General features: G+C 44.2%; 1 protein-coding gene across 7 annotated transcripts in view; it reads right to left on the bottom strand.

Annotated features, from left to right (window-relative positions):
* LOC308306840 (uncharacterized protein) overlaps positions 1-12402 on the bottom strand; it is a 64249-nt gene that overhangs the window by 25075 nt on the left and 26772 nt on the right. For 5 of the 7 annotated variants that reach the window (XR_013963174.1, XM_080751891.1, XM_080751897.1 and 2 more), the window contains one exon: positions 10009-10145. The gene's annotated coding sequence lies outside the window, so the exon portion shown is untranslated. Of the gene's footprint in view, positions 1-3303; positions 3367-8719; positions 8827-10008; positions 10146-12402 lie in introns of those variants that run through there. The other 2 variants (XM_080751894.1, XM_080751896.1) reach the window with 2 other exon arrangements.

Here is a 12402-nt window from a genome sequence, read left to right as displayed (position 1 = left end):
GGTAGTGAAGTGATTTTCTTTGGTTAAAATAATTTATTACCGGTATATCAACCTTTTTTTGTTTTTTTACCTACCTTAAAATAGATATATAATATCGTGAATATAATCGCAATCGCAATATTAGTCTGAAAAATCTTAATTAGATATTTTCCCAAAATCGTGCAGCCCTAAGCCCAAGAAGTTTGCAGCAAAGAAGCCTGCAGCCACAAAGACCTCGCAGAAGAGAGCCAAGAAAGTAACAGCTAAATGCTGCAAGTCTGCCAGAAGCTCCAAGAAGGATCAAGAGGGAAGAAGGAAAGGACCAACTTTAAGGAGAACAGGAAAAAAGGGCTCTTAAAAGATGCTAATGTGGGAGGCAAAACCAGTCAACCACCTAACTACTACTACTAAAGCCATTGCTGTGAACTGTTGCTCATCTGTGTTTTGAAGTCAATGGTCTCAAACTAAGTAAAGTTTAAAAGGTTGTGAAGCCACAATATTGGCATTTTGAATTGTTTATTTGTTTGAATTGTACATTGAAAGAGTTACTGCTTGAAGCTTGTGGGGTTCAATGACATGTTGAAATGTAAATTATTAAGATGAAGGTTCTCACTTCTCAACAATAGTGTCAAGAGTTAAAGGTCCTTTGAAATCCTAGAAGTGATTTGGCCAAATAGCTGCCGCCATTGGCATCTATTTAGTAATGTATTTGTTATTTTCTAATTTGTTAATATTTCTTAATTAACTCTCCTACTGCCAGATTATTTATTTATTTATTGGGTCTGGTGCCATCAAAAAGCGGCTTACCTTTGCGACGTTATAGTAGATAGACAGACATTTTTTTTTTTTATTGTGCAATAGTGCACTTTGGTCTGCCAGGCAGCAGAGGGCGGCGTCATGCGAGAATGAATGTGAATTTGCCTGTTATGTGTTGAAGAAGAAGAAGACCAGTCACTGGCCACAGAGCCTTACAGCCAGAGGGAATCAACAAGGAAGTGAATTGTTCTCCGTTGATCTAACGCATAATGGATTTTTTACACCATCACTGCGGAAAATGTGTTTACAGTACACGGGCGCGCGACCCCTCATCAGCTTACAGTCATCAGACGAACGAACCGAACGAGCGCCGTATTGGCATCGAGGTTCTGTAAAAAATGGGGCGAACGTTAACGTTCAAAGCGTGGGGAGAGTTAATGTACAGAGGTTTTCTTCCTACGTCTATTCCGGCTGTCTTGCCATTATATGGTGTGCCGGTGAATGGCTCTCTAGCAGAAGCTCAGTGTGTTGCACACGTCCGTGCGGACGGACGGACGTACGTGTGTTCAGCAGCGTGGTGCTGGCAAAGTTTGTTAATGTACTCTTTGGGCATCTCTTCATTCCCTGCATTGTCATGGATGCAGCCAGCCAGTGAGGCAAATTGTTTGTATTTGTCCTTTGTATTATCATTTCCTTATGTTTGAGTTACCCATGTTATGCTTTATGTTCGATTATTTATTCTTGTCTTGTATTTATGCTTTATTTTCAGTTTTACGTTGGTTTTGGAGGCATGCAAGTGTGCTCTAATAAACAACCAGTCAAAGAACAACCTGACTCGTTTTTGTACCAATGAAGGCAGTGAAACATACAGTATGCCCATAGTTTGCTTGTACAGTACATACAGTATATTCATACATGCATATATTTAAATTAAGCTGGTAAACACTAGGTAAAAGATGCAGCACTGAGTGGAGCTCATATCTACAACAGGAGGCATGTCTGGGGCTATAACTATCATAACTGTTTAGTTAACAATTAATTATTGTCATAGTCAGGGAGCCACAGGCCCAAAAGCTCAAAGAATCAAAGAAAAGGATTGAACCTGTGATGTCATGATGTACTTTTTATTTTTGGTATACGGGGGCGGTAATTACCACAATACCGTCGGTAATGGGAGGTCAAATATCTCTGTAGCTAAAGTAGCTAGTTTTGGGCTTTTATGGGGGAGAGATGGGGAGTGATGCGCGACAAAGGTCATCCGGATCGGGAATCAAACCGGCGACGCCGCCAGGCATCCATGACTATGTGGCAATGCCTAAGTGGTATGCGCCTGGAGGCCAGCGGGCACCCCTCTGTAGCTAAATTTCGATGGGTTAGGGTTAGGGTTAGGCTGCCCTATAGCAGAAAGCTCACAACATGTCGCAGCGCAGCGTGTAGAGGTTGGCTATTTTCAGTGTGTGATAAGTTAATACTGGAGATGTAGCAGATTTCTACAAAGAGAGGGCAATTCTTCCAACATAAAATGCTGCATTCAAGTTCAGGGGTATGGCATGGAAAGAGGGCATTTGCATTTCTTTCACCATAGAAAAAAACTGTATTCATGGTCTGGTGAGGGCACTTTTTACAGAAGGTTAAAAAAGCAGGGGCTCAAGCCCCCTTTGATGTCTATATAGGGTGCACGTGCCTTGTGTGTGTGTGTGTGTGTGTGTGTGTGTGTGTGTGTGCTCTCTTGACACCGACATAGACTCCCGAATCAATAAAGCTTCATCAGCCTTTGGACGCCTGCGCAGCAGGGTGTTTGAAAATCGCAACCTAAAGATCAGCACCAAGGTTGCCGTATACAACTCAGTGTGTGTGTCCACTTTGCTCTACGGGGCAGAAACATGGACGCCATACAAGCGGCATATCATGAACCTGGAGGCTTTCCACATACGCTGTCTTCAGAAGATCCTCGGTCTGTCCTGGGAAGACAGGGTGCCCCACACTGAGATCCTGAAGAGCACCAACTCCAGCTGTATGGAAGCAGCCGTGGCCAAGAAACACCTACGATGGATAGGACACACCAACCGCAGGCCTGACCATCGTCTGCCCCGCCAAGTCCTCTACGGCCAACTACAAAACTCAAAGCGTGCCGCCGGCGGACAAAAGAGGCGCTACAAGGACTACACCAAGGACCTTCTGAAGCGCACTGCCATCAACCCCACACAGCTTGAAACCCTGGCACTTGATCGATCAGCATGGCAGGTCACCTGTACCAGAGCAATCACACAAATAAACAACAGCAACCAACAACGAAGGTCCGAGAGACGCGCCCAGCGACACCAGAGGGAAGCCGGCATTCTCCCAACGACGGGGCTCCCCTGCCCTACCTGTGGACGGATGTGCGGCTCGCGCATCGGCCTCGACAGCCACACCAAGTGGCATCAGCGGCAACAACGCTGAACCCCCCTTCCCCATCGTGAAGCAAGCGTCATCATCGTCTACGATGGACAGCTAAGATGGTGTGTGTGTGTGTGTGTGACCTGCTGCAGACTTTGTCTTCTCTACTTCTAGTTGCAGTCCTCATACCTTCAGAGATGTCTGAAGGTCAAACACCATCTGCTGCATCTCTTCATAGCACCCTGGACACACACACACACACACACACACACACACACACACACACACACACACACACACACACACACACACACACACACACACACACACACACACACACACACACACACACACACACACACACACACACACACACACACACACACACACACACACAACGGTGGATAGCCTTCCACCGCGGACCCGACTATGATCCGGGCAGCTGGGCTTTACTGGATTTAGACGAGACTGGTTGTGACATTGACGCCGGCTTGCACTCGAGACACATTGCAGCAAAAATAACTCAGCATATTGGAACAGAAATGTAGAAAGAAATCTGCACATCCAAACCACAAAATAGCCAATTTAACATGGATGCATAATTTGGTGCCCTTTAGTGCAGCTTGCCTTTAGTTGCCTATAATGATTCTGATCAGCAAAACATGTTTCATTAAACATAGAGAGGGGGGTGCACCGTTCCTGGAGGTACTGCAATACCAGGTCGATGCGTGGAGTGGACGGAGCAAGCCCCTATTCCATCTCCCAGTTCCAAAAATCAATTTAATATATGGTCCCCGGGTAGGGGACGTATCAGATATTAAACTGATAAGAACAGATACTACACTTGATCTTAGCCAAAAGGCCGAGAAGCGATACCTACAATGGGTTTGGAGTAGAGTAGTGATTCCCAGCAATAACAATGACCGTTGTGGATTGTTAGGTACATTTTAAACACTAGAAACTACTATAGATTAGCAACGCTCTGAATTCAGGCTTTCATGTGTCAATTAAGCTTATTTTTTACAAGAATACGTTTCTTTTAGTATTAGAATCCTGTACCCATCATGCATTGTGGTATTGGCATGCCTACGCAAGAGGCATGAAAAAGCCATTGTGCGAGTCAGGATTGGTGCTCTCGCTAGCGGCTCAGTCAACGCCCTCCCCCTCTGTCACAAGACACTGCCTGTCCTGCCATGTGGCAGGGGGAGGGTTGTAACCAGTGGTGGAAAGTAACCAAGTAAGGTTTCTACATATTGCACTTTATAAAACGTTTATATGTTTTGTTCATTACTTGTTTGCCTACCATATTGAAACACATTGTAACAGTTGTTCTGTGCCAAATGAGCATGGTCTGCTCACTGAAAGTACATATACTCATAATACTCACCCTGTCCAAAGATTTCAACATTTTACATGTTACCTAAAATACATAAAAATCTAACCAACCCACCAGGCCGACCTATTATCAGTGGAATTGACTCTATTTCAGAACCAGCCTCTCAGTACATTGATCACTTCATAAAACCCTATGTATTCTCTCTCCCTTCATATATACAGGACACAACACACGTTCTAAACAAAATAGAGGAGATCAAAAACATTGGAGATGCATTTATGGTCACTATGGATGTCACATCATTGTACAGCAACATTAAACATGAAGATGGTCTGAAAGCTGTGGAACATTACCTCCAGCTGAGGTCCGATGAAGATCCACCTAACCAATTTATTATGACTTTAACTGAATGGGCCTTAAACAACAATGTCTTTATCTTCCAGGACAAACTATTCAGACAAAGACGGGGCACTGCGATGGGCGCCAGCTTTGCCCCAAACTATGCTTGTCTTTACCTTGGACACTGGGAGGATGAACACATCTATGGCCCCTCCAACCCCCACAGGGACAACATCATATGGTACGGACGGTACATTGATGACTTAATTTTCTTTTATAAGGGTGATCTACAAGACCTAATTCAATTCCATGACTATCTTAACAAAACCAGTGACAGCATTGAACTTTCTTTGGAATACAGCCTGAGCGAGATACACTTCCTGGATCTGGAAATCACCAAGACACCCATGGGTGAGCTACACACTACCATCTTCCGGAAGGACACGGACCGCAACACCATATTGCATGCGGACAGCTTTCACCCCCCCCCCCCACCTCATCAAAAACATCCCTTTCGGACAATTTCAGCGCCTCAGATGCATCTGTGACAAAGAAAGTGACTTTACAGCAAAGGCTGTCGAAATGAAGAATCGTTTCACTGAGCGAGGCTACAAACACAGAGAGTTGGACATGTCTCTTGTTAAGGTAAAAGCTATGGACAGAAAGGATCTCTTGAGCAGTAAACAGAAACGTTCTCAGAAAAGCAATGTTTATTTTGTATCCACATTCAGTAAACAGTCTGCACAAGTCCATAACATTATTAAGCGCAACTGGAGTTTACTTCATAGTGACCCTGCCATGAAAGAAATGTTTCCTGCTTTACCCACTTTTGTTTCCAGGAGGGCCCCCACAAACTAATGCGCAGTCATCTGTCAACCAAAACCTCTTGGCTTCAGAAACCAATCGGTAACTTTCCCTGTGGTCACTGTACTCACTGTGCCAATATTCCCAAAACAAATACATTCTCTGATGTGTTTTCCAATCACATATACAGAATTAACCATTTTGCAAACTGCAACACCTCTTTCATTGTCTACCGCCTCGAATGTCCTTGTGGGTGCTTCTACGTGGGGAGAACAAAACGTAAATTTAAAGACAGACTGGGAGAACACAAAACGGCTATTCGTACGAATAATCCCAATTACCCAATGGCTGTCCATTATCATGAAAAAGGACATGGTGGTCCCTCCTTCTTAAAAGCCATAGCTATAGAAGCAATCCCCAATGACGGCAGAGGAGGCGATAGACTCAAAAAGTTGCTCCAAAGAGAAACCTTTTGGATAGTTACTTTAAAAGCCACAGTATTCCCAGGGTTAAATGATGAGATTGATTTCCTGCCGTTTCTCTGATCTGTTTAATGTTTATTTATATTTTTTATTTTATGTTTTTCCGTTTTTTGTTTTGCTTATTTATTTACTTTACAATCATTGGGCCCAATGAACTATTTACTGCACTGTGCAAACAATGTTTTCTTGTTTTGTTCCCAATATGTTATTTTTTATTTTCATTCAATTGTAAACTTCTTAACTGGTATTGGTCACTCCTTTGGTGTAGCCCTGTACTCTGTACGGTCTATTTGATCTATTTGAGCATTCAATAATGAGTGCTCACCTGACCTAATGATGATGTCACAATGTGAGATTGGCTATTTAGGTGTGGCTGATCAGCTTGTTTGTTAGACCCTGATGAAGACCTAGTAGGTCGAAACGCGTCGGTCCATTCTGTTGCCTTGCTCAAATAAATTATATATTTTTTCACTAACGACGGAGTGCCTTGGAAATTCCTTCTCTGTAAGTCTGCTGTCTATACCTTGGAACTTAGCAGTACTTCATTGAAACCTTTTTTGTTCATATATTCCTACCTGTATCACCAAAGAGCACCTGTCTCTGAGAGCCTATACTGATCCCTGCAGCGCTTCTTCTTTTTCTTTTTGTACATAATACTCATGTTGTAACATTATAGAGAAGTTGAGTACAGCACATGGTGATGACTTACCAATTTGATAGTTTATAATAAATGTTTCTCCATGGTTTACTAGCATGTTATTTGTCCCGTATGTCAAGGCTGACTGACCTAGCAGTGAGTTAAGTTATTAACACAGTTATTAACACAGTTTAATACTTGTGTAGTGAATGCGAGCTCCTAGAGGGCAGTCGCAATTCAGCTACGCTCTGCAGTTATTTTCCTACTTTCTCTTTTTCTTGCTTTTTTTTCATGTCTTCTTTTTTCTTGTTGTAACTCATTACATTGGCAAAGCTGGGCCAATTGTCTTTGGATGGAACTTGACTGCGGTCCGATCCGGAGCGATGCTGCATCCGCGCGTTGCCGGCGAACTCGACGCAGGAGGCCCAGACGTGCTGTCAGCGTTAAAGCCCGTATTGTGGGCCAGAGGCGCCCTCGCCGTAACAACGCTAACGTTCACTGGATTAGCCATCGCCGTGGAGCCCGTGGCGTGGGCCAGAGGCGCTGTCGCTGTGGAGGTCCGTAGTGATGGTAAAGACGGCGGAGTAACGTGGGCCGGAGGCGCCCTGGCCGTGGAAACAATGGATAGGAGGTGCTGTCGCTGTGGAGGTCCGTAGTAGCCTATACGTGGGTCAAGACGGCGGAGGAGACGCTGTACCGAGGCTCGGATCGGACGATTGCAACGCGCATACACTACTACAATATTGTTCCATCCCGTGCCATCCAAATTACTTTTTTTCACCCCATTCTTGGGATTGCGGAGAGGGGCATTCATGTGCGCTTTTTTTTTGTTGTGACTCTCAGCACTGGTCACTTCTTGGCACTGACTTTTTGGACACTTTTTTTTTGGCTCTGCACTTTTTAGGTTTTTAGGCTGAGCATTATTATTATTGTCTTGTTGCAGACACTTATGTATATATGTGTAGAGAGACCAACGGACAAAACTGATAAAATCTCTCTCCCCCTCCGTTTCTAGTGTAGACTTGTAATATGCCTTATGTATTACTATGCATGGTACTTTACAGTAGTCAAGTTTTGATATGACTGATGACGGATGTTATAGAGTGTGAGCCTACAGGACTGTGACTGATGCAATGTGTGCCTTGAATGAGAGCTGGCAGTCCAGGGCCACAACAAGGTTCTTAGCATTTGGAACCGAAGTCACCAAGGCACTGTCTATGGAAATAGCATTTTCTTTTTCACAGTTCAATCAGGGGAGAGCGCGAACGCAGTCCCCCACTACCAGAAATTATGCAATCGAGATTCCCACATTTGGGGAATTCGCAGGGGTCAGCACGACCGGAGTGCAATGGCCGAGCCTCGCCCTGGGTGAACCACCTTCTTGATCATGGTATCTCCCTTGCCAGGTAAGTATGAGTTGTACATGCTAGATATGGACGACGTCACTCACACACATACCAGTCACACTGATGTTTAGTTATTACAACGTGTTATACTCACTCACACATCAAACTACCACATATAATCTCACATATATTAGTGTAGCATAGTTGGTGCTAGTATGGAAGAAATGTGCTACATTTTGACAAGAATGTGTTTCTTTTAGTATTAGAATCCTGTGCCCATCATGCATTGTGGTACTGGCGTAGGCAGAGGCATGGAAAAGCCATTGTGCGAGTCAGGATTGGTGCTCTCGCTAGCGGCTCAGTCAACGCCCTCCCCCTCTGTCACAAGAACCGCCTCGGCTCTCAGGCGGCAGGGGGAGGGTTGAGTAACCAGTGTTGTAAAAACGTCATTCTAGACTGGAGGCAGCGGGCAGGAAGGGGGAGGGGATGTAAACTGATCCTTTTGATAGTGAGCAACAATCCTGACTCACACAGCGGGGTTCCCCCTAGTTACCCAGCATGCAACTGTGTTCTCACACAGATATTTTACAAACATTTCTATTCTTAACTACTGTTTTGGCCCCTGCGTAAGGATGACAAGAAGCGTTAACCAATTTTTTACCTTTTTTCAACTTTTAAAATGTGCCTGCTTGTTATCTGCATGCATGCACCTGCCTGTTCCTGCATGCTCCTTCCTGGGCCTGGATGCAGCCTCAAGGACCGTCCCTGACTAAAATAAAACTAGTTAAGAAAAGTTTAGTAAAGTTTTAAAACATCTTTGATTTTCCATTTTCCATGTACAGAGCTTTCCAGAAGTTGATGTGCAAAGAACTTTATTGTGGAATTCTGAAATCTGAACTAACTGGGCTATTACACTCAATGAACACTAGAGGGAGCCAGAGGTCAATACATAAATAACTGACAGCACAGTCTTATGCCCTTGTTGTAGTTGGGGGATTTCAACATTTAACCATCTAAATGCTTTAGTGTGCTGGTTTCAGAATATCTGAATTAAACCAAAATTATTTATTGTACTGATAATTAATTTAATGCCAATTCTCAAAATTATTGAATAATGCCTGCATACTAAAAAGAATATGATTATTATATTCATACAGGTATAAATTCATACTTATATATACTTATTGCGACCGTCAGGTCGCAGTTACTACCAAAACCTCCACCGGCTGTCTGTCAGTCAGTCTGTCAGTCTGTCCGTCATGTCACACTTTTCCACAACTCATATCTCCACCAACAAACACATTTTTGGACACTGCTCCTACAGATTGTGCCCTAAAATCACGCAAATCGGTACACAGTATGTCTACACTCATGTCATCAACATGGATCTGTCCCATATAGCGCCACCATCTGGCCGATTTTTTCAAACACATTTTTGGACACTGCTCCTACACATTTTGCCCTAAAATCACGCTGCGACCTGACGGTCGCTTATCTCCCGATTAGGGAGTCTTACTGGTATACATACAGTATGCTCATAGTTTGCATGTACAAAAACACTATTATCATGTATGCACTTCTAGTGAAGATCCAAATAAAGACCATCAAGTGTGTGTGTGTGTGTGTGTGTGTGTGTGTGTGTGTGTGTGTGTGTGTGTGTGTGTGTGTGTGTGTGTGTGTGAGTTTGTCTAGCTATACTTTTGGGGACTAAACGCATGTTCACACAGTCACCTGCAGGGGACCTCTGACAGTGAGGGGACAAAATAGAAGGTCCCCACAACGGTTAGGGTTAGGGACAGGACTTGCATAAAAATGAATGGAAGTCTATGTAATGTCCTTACAAGTGATGTAAATATAAAAATGAATGTAATGTCCTTACAAGTGATGTAAATATAGTGTGTGTGTGTGTGTGTGTGTGTGTGTGTGTGTGTGTGTGTGTGTGTGTATTACCTCTGCAGTGTGTAATCTGGCATTGAGAATTCTGTGTCTCCTCTACTTCTAGCTGCAGTCCTCATCCCTGGACCGTCTCGTGACCTTCATAGATGTCTGAAGGTCAAACACCATCTGCTGCATCTTTTCATAGCAAACTGGAGACACACACACACACACACACACCCACACCCACACCCACACACACACACAGTAATGGTAAAGTAATGGTTTTTATTTACACAATCATGCCTTTTGTAGTGCATGGTTTTGTGAGAATGCATGTCATACAGCTCAATCCATATGCATACTAGTAAGACACCTGAGGGTGGAATGCGACCTCAGGGTGACATGCGACCTTGCCCTAAAGGGCGAGGTCGCGCCAATTCTTGACTATCTGGCCAACCACAGCGTTTCTCTGACGATTCTAGTTGTTGTCATTCTGGGGGGAGTTTGTTCATGTTTTTGTGAGGGTATCAACCCTAGGAGACACGGGGAGAACATGCAAACTCCACACAGAAAGGCCCTATCGCCAACCCCACCTAGGGTGTGAGCGATAGGGCCTAAACATGGAGATGTGGAGAACACTATATATGGAGATAGTCCAGTCCATCATGTCATATGGGACTACCGTCATAGACAGTAGCCATTGTTAGGCCGGAGTCAATGGCTGTCTGTCTGACTGTCTGTACAGGAAGTGATGTCACATGACATACTTTTTATGCCCATATATGAGTCATTCTGTACCACATCTCCATGCTTAGGCCAAACAGGTTCGCTCCATTTCTCCATGTATAGGTCCAAATGCCCAACGTCGAGCTTGACAAGGAGGATACCGCACATTGTACCTCATCCACCCTTTCTTCTCTCTCCTTTTGGTATCTTTTTTTCTTTTTTATTCTTCTCTTTTTTTCACAGCCGCCCCCATATTTACTTTAGAAAATGATATATTAAATTCTAAGAACGTTTCGAGTACCAGTTTGATACAAGAGCGAATAAGCGCTACACTTCTGGAATCCTGTGCGTCGACTTAAAGTCGGATCCAGGCCTAATAACTTTATCTAGCCGCCCTGTTGCCACCTCCTTGTTACATTTTCTTTTCTGAGACACATTGTACCTCATCCACCCTTTCTTCTCTCTCCTTTTGGTATCTTTATCCTCCTCCTCCTTTTTTTTCTTTTTAGTAGATAGTGTTATCCACATTTCGTGTAGCCGCCCCGTACAGGAAGTGATGTCACAACTCGCTGACATCACACTGACATCACTCCCGTACAGAAGGAAGGTTACGGAAGGAAGGAAGGAAGGAAGGAAGGAAGGAAGGTCACTCAAGCGACACGGTTTTTCAGAGTATATGCGACCTTCGGTCGCAATAAGAGAGAAATACAGCATCCAATATGCAATACAACTTTATTTAGAGAGCATGTTTAAACAAAACAACAGAGTTGACCAAAGTGCTTTACAGAAAATGTCGAAGAGACAACGATAAGATACACAAGAAAGAATCACAATAAACCAGAGATCATAAGCATAAAGAGGGCATTCTGTCCCAAAGCCATGCAGTGACACACCAGTGCCACTCACTTCCAGGACCCTCCCTGTATCTGCCTTTGACTCACCCGATTGGACCAAGCCCCCAGAACCTTGGGGGAGGCCTGAAGCGCCATGGACATGGTGACCGTTTTGAGGGGGCCAGAAACATGAACGCGCATCTAGGCTTCTTTGTATTGACTGCGCATTCATACCGGAAGTGCTCGTTCATGAATTGGATCCCCAGCATGTCCATGAACACAAACTATGACGCAAAAAGCGTCACATAGTCCCCACTACGTCACATTTTACTACGTGGAAGAAGGGGTGAAAACACCTCATGCGCTGGGTGAGCAACTCAATGCAAGTGGACGGGCGGGGATATCCGGTGTCCTCTCTATTCTTCTTATAACTATGGATTGGACAGAGGGGGAAAACCGGAGAATTTATCTGCTCCAGCATAAACGCAAGGTCTGTGCAGCATGCAGGAATCCTCTACTGGCATGAAACCACTCCATTCCCATTGAAATACATTGGTGGAATGGGGAATCCACTCTCATAGGTACTTTGGTGTGACTGCAGCCTGAAGACAGGCTTTAAAAACAGAGAGTGAGGGTGCCAGTTTGACATCCCAGAGCTTAAAGCCTCTCCAGACGAGAAGAGTACAATCCGATTTCATAATTATTTCATCGGATTGTATGAGCATTTATACTACACAAGCCTCTTTCTTGCAGATTATTGGGTTGTGTGTCCCGCTCAGGGGCATAGTTCTGCCGATTTAAAATGACTCCAATACGGAAGTAAAACTTCCTATGATTGACCGCTAGTTGCGCTGTTCCCCCCCCCGGCCGATCGCAAAAATAATTGTCCTCCATTGGATCCCATTAA

Source organism: Nannobrachium achirus (assembly GCF_963921795.1).
Source record: "Nannobrachium achirus genome assembly, chromosome: 21".
NCBI classification, from domain to species: domain Eukaryota; kingdom Metazoa; phylum Chordata; class Actinopteri; order Myctophiformes; family Myctophidae; genus Nannobrachium; species Nannobrachium achirus.
This window is presented reverse-complemented; position numbering and strand designations above follow the sequence as displayed.